Here is a 15,787-nt window from a genome sequence, read left to right on the forward strand (position 1 = left end):
CCAGATCAAGCTGTAACTGGTTTTCTTAAGTAACGGCACAAACAAATATGTCAAGTGATTGACAGTACTGCATCACTTACCATTCACATACTTTCACATCTGGAGATAACAAGGGGATGAGCACTGGTAAAAATGGAGGTCCTGGGAACAAGTCGTGTCAGGACAGTCTTATTTCCTTTAAAATTCTTTACTGGCTTGTTGGAGTTATGAATGGGGTAGAACTAGAAGATTCAGATGCTGGTAAGTTTTAGCTAGTGTTTCCCAGAGGACATTCTCATAAAAGAGATGAAGGATGTGCTCTTGGACTCTTCAAAGCTCTTCCTTGGGTCCAGTCCTATACAGCATTTTCATGAAGAATGAGAATGTGTGTCAAATATGAATTAAGGAGGACTTTCAGTACATGGAAGATTCATCTTGACAAGCTGGGGTAATGTATTGAAAAGATGGGATGTTATTTCCCAGGGACAAGTGGAAGGTCATTAGTCAGGCATTTCTAATTTTCACAAAACCTGAAGTAGGAACAATGTTCTGGTAGCAATTCTGCAGAAAATAGTCTGTGGTTGTACTGAATCACAAACTGAATATGAGTCAACAATGCAATGTCATTCTAAAATAAATAAATAAACTCTCATCTTGGAGTGTATCAGGATACAGCCTGCTGTGATACTGTTGTGCTCTGCCTGGTACTAGACACTGGACTTGCCTCAGCAGGATATTAGTACCTGATAGAAGTGAAAGCATGGCACTTTAGGAGAGAGAGAGCCCAGGGTATGGAAATAGAAATGTGAGAAATCTAGAAAACAGAACCTGCAGAGAAAAGCTAAGAGAACAGGGATTCAAAAGACAAAAGGAAAAATAATAATAATAAACACAAAATATGCAAAAGGCTGTTTGAAAGGGAATACAATATTTTTATAGCTATGTGGATGGGACAAGAAGAAAGGTTCAGGCTAGACATCAAAAAAGCCTTTAGCAAGAACAGAGATCTCTTCAGAGTAGATTGTGTCCTCTGAGGTTTGAAATCTCCATACTCACAGAAAGACTTGATACATCTGTCTAGGATCCCACATGTTCTACTAATCTCATTCAGGGTCAAAGAAACCTTGTAAGGTCCTCCCAGTCTATTTTTCCATAATAGGTTTAGTGATGCTCTAAAAATTCCACACATGCTGAGATTTCACATTAAATGAGATGCAGTTGGATGATGGCTGTTAGAAGTGGATTTAAACCTACATGTGAAAATGATCCAAAATCAGGCAAAATTTGGGGACCAAAAATGGAAAGAAAGAAATAATGAAGGGGGGGGGGGGGGGGGGGGGGCAGGGTATAAGTGTCTCCAATGTTTCTTTTCCAAGTAAAAGCTTACAAGTGTGATCATGCTCTCCTCCGATTTTGAAACTCTTAAGGGTTACCCGACAGAAGCAGAATTCAAAGCTAAAAGAGAACATACGTAATATTTACTCCTCACCAGGAAGCTACAGTGCAGGGCCATTATTCCATTCACTTGTAGAACAATGAAAGCAAGCAACATTGGAGGATTTTCTCTCACTATGTTTCTACCATTTCTTCAAAAATGAATATGATCATGCCAATGAATGAATCAGGGACATGCCAATAGAAGAGAGAGCTTCTGTTTATACAGATATCTCAATAATCAGTAATGATGTGGAAAGCAAATACAGAAAAGTTCATGACAGTTAAATAGGAGTTTGCTGAAATATGATAATTTTTTAAATTGTGGCTGAGTCTGGCAGGGACTTTTTAAGCAGGATTTCAGCCAAAGTCTGAAAAAGTGCATATCAAGCAGCCTTGGGCTTTTAATTTAATTTATATTAACCAGCCTACTTGGAGTTTTCAAATTGATTCACCACCACTGTTTGAACATTCTGTGACAGAAGCAATGCATATTAAAGTAGATAAGTTCTCCTTTCAGCATGCCTAATTAACTGTATTTTTGTCACAGGCAATAGCAAAATATTGGAATATATATATATGTATTCTATACACTAGACTGAGCGAATATTGGAGGAAAAGCAGTTGTGAATATATGAGTAAAATTCATGATTTGGCAATGATAACATTGGGTATCTTCTTTTTTAATTATTTTTTTTCCATGATAATACTCAAGTGTTTTTCCATGACAATACTCAAGTGTTCTTTTTCAACAGTGTTAATAAAATGATAAAAATATCTTATTTTCATGAGTATGTGTGGTCATGTGTGAGCTTAAGTAAAAATGATTCCATAATCTTGAAAACACTGAGAAGATTCAAAAACATTAAATCAATGGCAGCATCAGAAAAAATCAGGTTGAGAACAACTGCTGAACAGTGAATGCAGAAAATAACCTCAGCAAATATTATGTATGAGACTACGTTGCTTGAGCATTTGGGAAAAATAAACACATTTATAACAATCTGAAAATAAACTACATAGAAGAGGATTTAAACATTGAGAATAACATGCTTGCTGTGAATAATTTATCCAGTTTAAATATTTGCTCTTACATACACCAAAATTGAATTACTTACATCTATGCAACCGTAATTGTAAGGGTATTGCAATTCTACTTTCTGCCATGGGTTTCTGGCCGACCTTGAGCAAGTTATAGATTCTTTGTGCACCAGCTCTGCCACCTGAAAAACAGCAAAGAAGGAACTCAGAACTGTGAAGACATAAAGCTTGTGATGCACACAGGTGATATTATATCAGAGGTGGCACTTAACCCTTATAGAGACTTTTAGAAAGATAGAGAATGGTATTAGAACTTGTAGCATATTGCTGCTATTTATATCTAGATAAGCAGGATAATGCTGAACCATGACCCAATGGTTTTGAAAACATCCTCCAAACTATCCCTAAAGGTGGAGATGTACCAGGAATTTGGCCTTAATGCCCGTATTGTGTGTTAGGGCCAGTTCCTATGTCCATGGGGTAAATAGAACTACGGTAAAAATAAAGGTGACACTGTATTTTACTGGCTCATGCTAATTGAGCACCTACAATTTTATCCAAAGCAGTTATTAAATTTTCTTCATCAGATCAAGTTTAAATAAGTTTCATATCTCATTGTACAACCTTGTATTTTCTCTTTCATTTCAGCCTTAATGTTGACCTGTCGTGACTATGCAATTTCTTAAGGAAAAGAAAAAGACATAATAAGAATGAAATCCTTGAGGCATTCATATTAACCTGCAGAAAAGGTCACTTAGTTTATAAAAGAAACAGAATGCATCTAAAAAGCCTTGAGAAAGGAACAGAATTCCCACAAGTTGCAAATAAATGTGGCCCTACTTCAAAGAGCACTAGCAGTAAAAGTTAAACAGGCACGCTTGCCACTTTGTCTTTTCCTGCACACATCACTTGGGCTGCAAGGAAATCATTACTGTGACAGATCATTTATATTAATACAATGCACCTGCCAAATTATTTATACACCATAAGCATCAGCCTAGAGAATGTGCAGTCTGGGAACTTCATCAGTATAGAAGAGAGGCTTCGCTGGGAGGAAGGCATGATAAAGCACTGCAGGATTTCGATCTCAGATATAGTATTGTAAATACAGAGTGATGCCATCGAAGCCTGTAGACTTACTTTGGATTCACACCAATGAATATGACTGACAGGAGAAAGAGCAGAAAATTGCAGCACAGCACAAAGTGATAAGTCACTGACATGAAGATTGGAAAGAGAAATACAAGTTAGTGTTAGATCGAGGTAGTAGTCTGTGTTTCTCCTGGAATAGCTGAGCTTCTCTAGCATGTTTTTTTTTTTTTTTTTTAACTTAATCAGTGGTTTTCTCATCTCTAAGTGCACATTAACTCTAAATTACTGCATGTTCCCAAAGTTAAAAAATCTAAATAAAATCTGCAGTTTAAAACTGTATGTTTTCACAAATATTATAGAAATAGAAATATTTTGGTAATCATGAATTGCTTCCACTAATGTTTGGTCACTGTTTGGTTATTCAACAGCTATTACATCATATGCCTTGACTTAATGAGGGTACCCATATTCAAACGTCAATCCTTATTAGTAATGGATTTCAGAACTTCTCTGTACAAGAAAAATACTCCTTCAAAATTTATATCTCAATCTCAGCATTTTGAAATTTAGCACTCATATTTAGTTCCTTAAAGAGAAAGTTTTTCAGTGCTTACACAAAGAGGGATTATGAGGAAGCAATATGTTTTTATTCAGCATATAACATTTAATTTACTGTGTGTTTGATCTGAAAGACATTAAAGTTTATTTATTTATTTTTTTTTCCAGCTGATTGCACTAACTTCAGATCAGTCCCTCTGTTGATGTATCTGGGTCAACATTGCCCTATTGCTGATTATTTCAAAAGAATCACATGCTAATGTACGATCTGGTTTTTTCACACTGCAATCCACCTGAACTTATGAGCTCTGGTCAGTATTATTATTTTAGCTTCCTCCCTTCTAATTGTTTTATATGAAAGTGTATGTGCAAACTCAAACTAGAAAAAGCATTTAAAATTACTCACTGAACCAAAATAATTAATCATTAATTAATTAACAAATTCAGGGACCAGCTTTTTCCAGCCCAGTGATCTGTCTTTTTTCAAACTGACACTGCCTAACAGAATATAATCTTGCACATTAAAAAATACAGAGGCTGACAGCGCAGTTATTGAGCAGTTTTCCAGGATGCATATCTAGAATGACTGCATAAATCCCTGTATTATCTTTTTCCCTTTTAAGTGCAAAGTGGTAGGCACATATTGTTTATAATGATAAACAGGAGATGAACTCTTCAATTCTCAAAACAAGAGACGCAACCATGATAAATGTCAGTGTAATACACATATTTTCAAAGGAAATATTTATCAGTGATCTACCTACTAGAATCAAAGGAAAGACTGTCCTTCATGCTAATAAGCTTTGCTTTACAACCATTTCACTCTTCGAAATGTGACCTGAGGTCTCCAATTGCTTGTGTGGCATAACTCTGAAATATTCCGATCAACCAGTCCACAGTATCTTCACTGAAGTTTTCTTGAAAGACGGAACTGCTCGAGATATCACTAACAACTGGAGAGGTTTTTATCATTTTTATTTTTAACCAGAAAGAGCTGTAAATGCTAAAAATAAAATAAAATAAATAAAATAAAATAAAATAAAATAAAATAAAATAAAATAAAATAAAATAAAATAAAATAAAATAAAATAAAATAAATAATAAAGTGCTCTGTGGAGAAAAAAAACAAAACAAAACAAAACAGGAGAGAGTATACACTCAGAAGAGGAGAACCAGAACTGAAAGTGAGGTAGAAGATATAAATGAGAATATATATTGTAAAAACAAGCAAACAAATCAAAACAAAATGAAAAAAAAAAAAAAAAAAAAGAAAATTGTGCTCATTTGAGGCAAATGAAGAGCACAGGCTGGAGAGGATGGGTGACATCTGGAAGCTCCTGCAAGGCACCAAAGTGCCAGAGCTGCAGACTCGTGCATGAAGTGGATCCGCAGAGCTGATGGACCAGGGCTACAAGAGCTCCACACTGCCCTCAACTCCCCATGGAGCCCTACAGGGTACTGAAAAACTAATCCTGCTTTCATGCCCACTGCATCCTGATTTTCTCTTTAAGAGGATGAAAGAGTGTCTTTGAAAATGTACCTGAGGAACAAGAACGATTACCTTTAGCATATGATATTCCCCACATAGTTACTAACAGATCTGTTTGTGTGTTGCAATAAAAATTTAACCTCAAATGTGCATATTAGAATTTTACTACTGCTTCTCTTTATTATTTTCTCGGCCTTATGCTCAATTTGTACCATGTGTTAACAAAACAAGACACTTGAAGTAGTTTGAAACGTGGCTGATTAAGAATTGGATGTCCTTTCACAGAAGATACCTTTGCATACTTACAGGTGTGTTTCTGTACAGTTAATCTAGATAAGACAAAGTTAACATTTTTTTATCATAGTTAGAGCTGAATAATCAAACCATTGTGGGCAAGAGCCGAGATATTTGTCTGATTTTATGGAATTTACAGAACAAATTGCTGGATAGATTGATCATTAGGTTCTCAGTTTTAATTCAACTGTGAAATCTGCAACTATTTTAGACCTCAAGAAGGGCTGGAGCATAGAAAAGCTTCTCTCAGTTTTCCAGCTGTCTAATAAAATGTATTAACTCTGCAGCCTTGACCTGCCTGTGACCCTAAAGCACTACTTCTTTAGTAAAGCATTATTTCATTCAGATATTATTAAAACTATTTCATTCATTCACTCATTCCATTACTTCAATCAGAATTTTGGAAGGTGCAAGAGTGACAATGGACAGAGGGTGGGACAGTTGTCAGGTGGTAGGGAGGGTGTGAACTATCCCAGGTTCACAGCTCAAACCCCATAAAGTTTCCCAGTTCATGGTCCCTTTATTTGTGTTTGTAATGATAGCTGCAGTATGCATTTATCCTCCAGACAAAGATTTAATGAAGTTATCTTGAGCAGACACACCTATAGATGAGGGCTTGCTTATAAGTGCTTTTTTCAACAGCACTTATTGTTAAACAATAACTGTTTCAACAGCACTTATTAGTTATTGTTAAAGAGCTGGACAACTTTGAATCTTAAAGTTACTCCTTTAGGAGGGAATTATTTATATGTTTATTTTCAACTAAAGTTGTCAATTATGATTTTTAAGTTATTTGATATGTATTATTTTGCCTAGTAGAAGGAATTCCAATACGAGGATTTTTCAAAATCACCAATTTGTGTTGTCATGGTGCCACTTATCTTCCTGTCTAGAAGTGATACTTATAATATGAAATCATGAAATTTGCAGCAAAAATGTTTGTTTTTCCATATTTGTAGAAATTTTAATAAACTCTTTAGCTTCTATGGGTAATTATCAGTATTACAGCAGTCAGAGTATCACATCTACAGGGGACATTTGTTTTGTGTTAGAGTATGGTTTTATGTTGTGTTTTTTTTTTTTTATTTTATTTTTAGCCATATGATAGTTTTCTGAATTGATATTATGTCTGTCAAATAAATCACCACCTAAATGTCACTAAAAGAATAGCAACCAAAAAGTTTTTTTTTCCAATGTGAAACCATTATTGGTGAGATGGAATGATGAACTAAACTACTTGATGAATGGTATAACATCCAAGTGATACTCATTTTTTATATTCAGCATGATGGTTAATTTATATTAATTTACAGTAAAATACAGTTTGCAGTCTCTTCACTTGCTAATAATGTGGGGGTCATTATGTAGTCTCTACTGTCTACCTCCAGAAATAATAAATGTAAAAATTACTGGAAATTTAACTACAAATAGTTGTCCAAAGAAGGTCTAAATTTAATTAAGTGCATATTCAGGATTTTTTCCCCTGATAAGTTCTTGTTGCAAATTGCAACCAGAGTAAGTAGATTTCAGTATAAAATTAAAGAATTTCACTAAGTATAAATATGTGGGTGTCTATGTATGTGACTGGTACATGAGCAAAGAAAAGAGAATTGCAATAAAAATTTATTTCCCTATATACTAGTAAGGATAGTCAGAAAATAGTCAATGTAGGAGGAATTAGTACTGATGCTGTGCATATTGAGATGAATGAAATGAGAAAATCAATTAGAAATAACCTAAACACCACAATAAAGAAATGCCTTACCTATAGCAAATCACAGTGATGGAACGAAGTAAAAGTGTATAGAATTTCTGTGGCAAGGTCAGAAGAAAAGTTAAAAAAAAAAAAAAAAAAAAGCAGCTACTCTCATCACTAAATTCAGCATTTTAAAACTCCCTTCCTCCCCCTTCAGTTTATCATTACATCAAAATAGTTTCAGTTCTTTGAGTGGAAGCTTTTCTTGGCAGCAAGGCCTGGGCTAGCAAAAGCATTTTTCAAGCATCTAATTACTCTTTTTTTTTCTTAAGGTCCATAAAAGTGTACAGAAGTAATACAACTAGGTGGGTCTAACATGTTTTTTTCTGTTTCTGGCCCCTCTCTGTGGTAATACCCTGATATCCTGCAAGAGGGTTAGATGCTTTCAAAAATGAAGACATGCATAAGTCTGGTTTCCACTAGTATTACAGATTCACCTTGAGTAGTTCTGGTGAAGAACGATATTGTGTGTACAGAGATCACATGCATGATTTTATGTTTTGAATACTTTTATTTAAAAGGAAAGTACTCAATCCAAGCTTTTTAATGTAGGGTAAATAAATAAAAAAAAAAGCGTGAAAATGTGTTTGTCCCTGTTTCTAGAACCTCTGTTCAGTCAAAAGCCTGCCTTGCTTGCCAAATTTTAAATACCTGTCTCTATGAAGCATATTCTGAGCCCTTGGCTGATGCTTTCCCTCTACTGAATAGAATTTTTTGTCCAGTTAATAGGTGCCAAACTGGAAATTTGTTAATAAATTTCTATTACTGTTCTGGCTCCTTTTGTCTTAGCAAAATTGGATCTCAGAGGACATACATAAATATACCTCCTTTGTGTCTCAGTTCTGATTAAGTAATATGGATTTAATTAAGCAGAAGGCAGGCTCTGCAAACATATATAATGTATAAGTAGGTTGCATTGACATCCTTCTTCCCATGACTTGTAGATTACTGCTACATAACATTTGCTAGATCACTATCTTTTCATTTGCCATACTGTTCAGCCTACCCAAACATGTGATTTGGAATATTTTGGACTCAGAGTAATTACATATTAGAGCAAACAAAAAACTATTGAAACAGGTACCATTATAAAGTTTTCTTGTTAAGGCCGCTATATTTCCCAGTACACATACAATAAATAAAACTTGTCAAGCAGCAGCAATGCAAGCCTGCCCTTCACCTGACTGAGCTGTCTCCCATAGAATGAGTGTGTGAGATAACGATGGGAACAGAAGGTGAAGCCAGGAGCAAACCCTGCTCTCAATTTAGCATTTTGTGTCTGAAGAATAGAGGCATTAAGATCTGCTGACTACCTATGACATGTCAGCCTTGAAAATACATGAGGGAGTAAAGAATAAAAAGAGGGCCTTGCATTGTTAACAGGTTTTGTTTTTACATTTTTTTCCTGAAAAATTTAAGTGCCTGAAGTGTGATGAACAAGTCTTACAAAACAGAATTCAGTATTCCTTGTGCTGAAGGCAAGAAGGATGTGCAAAAGTGATTTGGGATGTAATTGATCTTTGCTGGAAGCTTTCAGCATGAAATTGTAATTGAAGGATGTTAGGCGACTCCTGCTGCATTAGCTTCAGGTTAGTCTTAGATTTACTTCAGTGCTCTTGTGCCCCACAAGATTTCTTTTTCTCCTCCTTTATGAGGAGGAAAGAACAAAGCTGGAAGCAGGATTATGTTAATCAAAGATTTCCAAAGTGGAACAAATTAAGTCATTTACACTGCATCTGAACTGCTTGATGCAGACTAGCAACCCTTTCTTGAAATGAGTCCTGGTTTACTCTGGGCTTGCGGGCTGGAAGGAAGCCCCAGTACACTGCAGACAAGTTCCTGATCCTCAGAACCACCAGACATCTCCCCTGCCTATACAGAGCCTAAGAGAAATCACATCTCTGTGAAAAATGTTGATTTTCATCTACTTGGCACAGCAGCAAAGGTATTCTTCTTCAATTATCATTTGTGATCAGTAAGGCAACACTGGTTGCAGACCAGAGTGTGCATTCTTCACTATACTACATGGGTAAACAAGGCCCAAGTACTCACTGGGGGTCTTATTTATTATTGCATCCATTATCAAATTTAACAGAGCAAACAGTGTCTAAATACCTTCTTTTTACACGTTCATTTTCTAAGTGTAATGTAATTGTATTGGCTAATTCTTTGGAGTTAAATTCTTATTAGGTACTTATATTACTTTCACAGAACTTAAATCAGAGCCCATTAAAAATTATTATTTTACTAGACATATTTACCACAGTAAGTACTATAGTAACCTTGTTCTTCACTGGTAACCCAAAATAGCCATAGGCTGCATAGTTCACCTCATTAAATATACCATATCTTTAATTTTACTTTCTAAGCGGCATGTGTCACCATAATCTTTATAGTTAAGAGTGGTTTCTAAATACCAAGATACCATAAATGCTATTCAGTTGCGTCAAGTCAACCTCTTGAACCTGCATTTTCACAGCATGCATCTCAATAATATCAACATCTGCAATATAAATAATAGTACTAATTAGCTCTTTTACAATATTTTATCTGACATCCTCTTATAAAAACAAACATCGGGAATTGACTTGAGGAAGAAAATGACACACTGGAGAATACATGCATTGCATTTTAGCAACTTTTTAGTAACTCTTTTTTTTTTTTTTTTTTAATCTTCCAATCTAACTCACAAAGTCAGATCTTCACTTGGTGTAAATCTGTACAGGATCATTATTAAAGCCATGAAGATAGTTAGCACTAGACTGTTCAGCTAAAAGTATTTTAAACTCGATTTGGAAAAGGAGATCTCTTATTATATTTTCCCCCATAGCAACAATATATAAGTATTCTTAAAGAGAAATAGAAATCAAGTCATAAAGATTCGGAATAAATACTCAAGATGTGCACATGCACATATCAAATCACACATATATCAATGAAAAGTGTATCATTGTCTCAGTCCACTTCCCAGTGCATTTGTACTACATGCTTCTTGCAGCTTTTGGGGTATCTTAATGTTTCCTTTTCCGTATTATCTATGCTTTTTGTATAACTTGACATACCTAAAACCAAAGGCTTTAAGGAAGGGAATGGAAGTTTTAGAAAATGGATTAATGGCCTCGGTGCTTCATTAACCTAATCTGGCACTGATCAGAAGCCTATCAAGCAGTCTTGAAAGAGATTTCCTCCTTTTTTTTTTTTTGTTTTTGGCTTTCACTGGTGAAAGATGCATTGCTTCAACATGTTATAAAGGACTCAGTTGTGCACACATATTATTATGCCCCTCATTAAAACAAGCAGCCTCATCTATTTTTCTGTAGCCATTAATATCAACAACCTCTAATCTTTCAGTAAGTGATCCTGGATTTTACAGCTAGTTGACCCTACGATATTTTTTAAATAACCCCTCCTAAAGAGATATATATTTAAACATTAATTGCTACCCTTAGAAACCTATATGAATAATGCATCTGTCCTTAGGCTTAAATGGTAATAAAGATATAATGGCTTAAAGGATTTCTATTTTATTCTACTCTTTAAGAATAGCAGTAGCATGTGTTATCACAAAATGTAAAAACAATAATGAATTAATCCAATGGAGAATAAAAGGCAATTCAATTATAGATGTGCTTAATATCTATTAGCATCCTGGGGCCTTCTCCAGTCCACTCTGACTTCTGTTGGAATTGAATCAGGATCCTACACAACAACAAAGGATCAGTTCAACATTGCAGTTGTCAGAAGAAACGCACTCAAGGGCAGCAGGGATCAAAACAAATCTACTGGTGGTTTGTGGTCTGATGGCAGATGAGATGATGAACTCACAGCACCTTCTCCAAAGCAGGTATCAACAACAACCCCCACTCCATCAACAAGCACTAATTGACATCCTTTCTGGCAGCCTCTCTCTTTTAAGACGTCCCAGCAGTCTACAATGGGCGCACAGTTTTCATGACAACTAATCCACTAAAATAAAGCAAAAGGATGCATAGTGTTCTTCAACACCCCTTCTAAAATGAGTAATTGAAAATCAGATATTCACAGGCCATTTAAACTACATTTTAATTTAATCCATGTGTTCTTCCATGAGGTAGCTATTATCACAGCTTGCTAATTTCTATCTGTTGTGCACAAGACAACTGAGAGACAGCCTAAGCAGGAGTAGGTAGTGAGGAAAAATATATGCAGCTAATATCTGCACAAGCTGAGGACAGTCAGAGGCTAGACTTTAAGTGGGCCCTCTTGCTAAGATTTTCAATCAGGCTTAAGGAAGTCAGATGTTCACTTTCCCCAGGAACTGTGTGTCAGAGTCCTTTGGGTTTCTCTAGAAAGCTCAGCTTAAATTAAACAGAGAAAGCTTGGGCATTAATCTTCTCAGGGCTGGCGTTCTACCACTTCAGTTTATTTTGACAGGTTGCCTGCATAGAAAGTGGTTCCTGAGATTTAGGCCTGGATTTCCAACAGGGATCTCAATTTGTATTCTCAGTGCCAGCAGGTCTCTATTAATAGCTTTTGTGTGTGTTTTTTTCTTTTTTCTTTTTTTTTTTTCAGTCCTGATTCTTAACAAATGCTGAGTTCCCTGGTTTGGTATACTGGAATGTTATAATACAAACCATTATAAAATTTTTATAAATCACTACAAAGACTACTTGATTTAATGAAAATACTAAGATCTGTTCTAATAGCTCAGATATGTGTTAGTTTAATGTGTGCAATCAAATTTTTGATTGAGTGAAACACTACAAAAAGGCCTTTTACTATTTCATTTTCAGACTCCAGAATTCTTTGTTACAGCACACAACTACACACTGTCTCGTCTATGGAAAATAATCATCTTGGATATAACTTGCTGACTAAAGTACAAAGAATTCTCCACACCAGTCAAAACTGTAGTCTGTTCCTCTATAACCAGTCTGTTCCATAGCACCCTCCACTGGCTGATGTAAGCAATCAAATTAATGCATGCTGATGGATGTTTTCCCCTACATTTGGGTAGCAGTCTTGTATCAGATAAGTGGCTGTCTCTAAAGACTGAGAAAGGAAGGGCAGACCAAGTTATTACTTATTTAATATAAATAAATATTTACATTTATATTTATATTTTAATTTATTTATATTTATTATTATAATTATTAATATAATTATTGTAAAATACACTGTTATAATTATTAATATAAATAATAAAATTACAAGATTATTTAAGAGTTCCAAATGGTTGCCTAAGTAAAGGACCATCCACAAGATATGGAGAGTTGCAGAGCATTGAACAGATTGGAAAAACAATGACTGGATGAATCATGGATTTGAAATTTAAAATTCCACTACTTCTGACAGCATGGTTCTGCTTTGAAAAACGGCTATGTAAATGATATTTTCTGCCTCAACACATCTACAAAAAATGCCTGTTCTGTGTTAGATCTGCTTACTTGAGGGTGAATCCTGCCCCCCAGCCCCTATTTGCTTTTCTTTCTTTCTTTTTAAATTTCAACATTTATTCTTTTTAGTTTAATTTGTACAAGGCTTGATGGTACCTATGCCAGTAAGAAGAAAACAAAATCCAGACTATCCTTTCTGTGTTATATTGGCCTCACGGTGCTACTAAGATTAAACTATATTTTGCTTTTAAGGAGTCCTTTCAGACACAGTTCATGGAGAGATGCAGACTTGCACTGCCTTTTTGGTGCCCCTTAGGAATGTCCATAAAAACACCAATTCACAGATTCAGTCCTGAACTTCTGAACATCCCTGTTCTCTGTCCCTCTCTACTCCCTGTCACGGCTGCCTGGAGAGAGAGGGGAACAATTCACAGACATGCAGCAGAAGGCTGAATCGTTTTACTGACATCTGTGCAAACCATGACACGCAGTACAAACCAACTAAAAAACATTGCCAGTGTTGCACAGATGGTCTTCACTTTAAACTTGTAGTTTAAGAGCAATAGTTGAGATTTAAAATCTAAAAGCTTGCTTTTCAAGATGTCCTTTAGTGACTTTTTGACTTTTAGTAAAGTTAAAATTGCATTTCCCAGCAGGCATAATTTGAGCATAACCAGAGGATCTTGTACCCTTGTACCTCTGTACTACTTGTAGCCACATCCTCTTATAGAAGTATACAGCTTCAATGCATCAATCTGGAGACAAGTACATTCTGTAGAAAGCGGTGTAAAGGCTTCTATTTTGGACAATCAATAGTAGTGAATGTTTTAGTGATATACATATGGCTATCTACACCTGAACTTAAATCTTAACTAATGTACAGAATCTTTAATAAGATTCTGCTGATACAGCAAAATAATTTCTTCAAGGAAAACACACCTGCTGTTCTTGCATCACCTCCCAAGAGAATTCCTCTCCTTCCTCCTGCTGGCAGAAAGAATGGCTGAACTGGAAATATGGGAAAAAATGGAAGCAAAGTCTCTGCAGACCTAGCTTATCAACTATCATTTTTGTAGTTTCATCAGTGCTGTTTCAGCTGCTTCTCTCCCTGCAGTAAGTAGTCACCTCCAGTCCGACACGGAGCAGTGCTTTGACGCAATGAGTGTCAAAGCAGTTTGACTGGCAAATGTGGCCCAGCAGGCAGATGCCCTTGAGAGAAGGAAAGTGACTGCCAAACTAAGCAATCTTTAAAACATCTCTGAAATAGTCTAGGAAGGCTAATTTCTTAAATCACTGGTGAAATGTGTTTTCTTTGCCAAAGCAAATTATTTGTCACCGTATCCCCTGAAATAACTAATCCATTTCACAATTTTTCTCCAGCAACCCAATGGCTTTTGCATTGAGGCAGAGGGCTGTGGACTCCAGGAAAAACACCAGCAGTTAATTTGTCCTTCTGATAACACCAGCTGAGAGGAAGTTGGCTTTGGACATAGTGAATAGAATGAGATAATCGAGGTGGAAAAGTTGAGCAATTCTTCACAGTATTGATTATGCTCAAAATAAGTCCACTTAACTTATTCATGCCACATATTTTTACAGTTCTGAGAATGCTCACCACTATTTTTTTCTTATTTCTTTTAGTATCTGTAAGTTATTTCTATTACAAAGGACTGAACTTATTTTTTCCTTATTATTATGCATACTATGTGTTTATAGCTATTACTTATATATTTTAATGTAGACCTAGCCAAGACTTTAGTCACTCAGCAGAACTTCCTCTGACTATGAATAAATACAAACCATATTTCTAAGAGCAATTTGGTCTTTTATCATCATTGCTATGTCCTTATTTGATATTTTGTATTTTTCCATTACTGTGCTGTCCTAGGCTTTATTATCAGCATTAGCATGGAGAACCATTTTTCCCAGCTGAAACTCAAAAATAATTTATTAGAGTTCTGTTGTGCTGATCATTAATGATACCCCTCAGCAGATCCAGCAGAAATATCAAAAAGGATTATTTGGTAATATGTTGAATTTTATTCATACTAGTTTTTCTCTATTTATTTCCAGAATCATGAGATTTTGAGTCTCCTGACAAAGATAAATGAATATCTTTCCACCATACCATGAATACTTGCACAGTCACTCCAACTTATTTGACTTATGGTTTTACCATTTCAATCAATCTTCATTGATGTCAATAAAATTGAATAATTCTCTCTAACAGTCTGCAAACAGACTCGTCTGGGCTCTGCATTCCGGCATTTTCCCAACCGTTTCAATAACTGGTCTTAATCTTGAGATTCTGCAGCGTAAAACCAAGCAACAAAACCTAACTCAATTCAAGGTGCGGCAAATTCAGACCCAATAGAGATGTGATAGATAAAATCCATAAGTTAATTAAAATCTATCAGTAGGAAATATTAAGCATAAAAACATAATGGTAGTTCAATTAAAACATAGAAATGATTCAAGTGTTGATCTCTTAAGAACGCTCCAAAAGCTAACAAAAAGAAGAGCAGTTCCCAGTTTTCTTTATTTCATTTTTTTCTTTCAAAAGGCACAAAATATTTAAATGTTTTCTTCTTTTATGGAACTGTTTTAAAAACAAACACAAGTAAAGAGGAATATAAAAATGAAGGAAACAAATCTCAACCAGTAATGCAATTCTGTATCCAAAATGTGTCTCAGAGAATATTTAAATTACTTCATAGAGAATATTTAAATTACTTCATAGACCAGTTTTGAAAAGCAATCTTCTCATGC

At 35.3% G+C, this 15,787-nt stretch overlaps 1 long non-coding RNA gene across 1 annotated transcript in view; it reads right to left on the bottom strand.

Moving 5' to 3' along the window:
* Positions 1 to 15,787, bottom strand: part of LOC136791276 (uncharacterized) — a 384,451-nt gene that overhangs the window by 215,868 nt on the left and 152,796 nt on the right. Inside the window, exon 3 of the long non-coding RNA XR_010832909.1 lies at positions 2,532 to 2,636. This is a non-coding gene — a long non-coding RNA (uncharacterized lncRNA). The remainder of the gene's footprint in view (positions 1 to 2,531; positions 2,637 to 15,787) is intronic.

The sequence above is a fragment of the Anser cygnoides genome, chromosome 7 (assembly GCF_040182565.1).
Source record: "Anser cygnoides isolate HZ-2024a breed goose chromosome 7, Taihu_goose_T2T_genome, whole genome shotgun sequence".
NCBI lineage: Eukaryota > Metazoa > Chordata > Aves > Anseriformes > Anatidae > Anser > Anser cygnoides.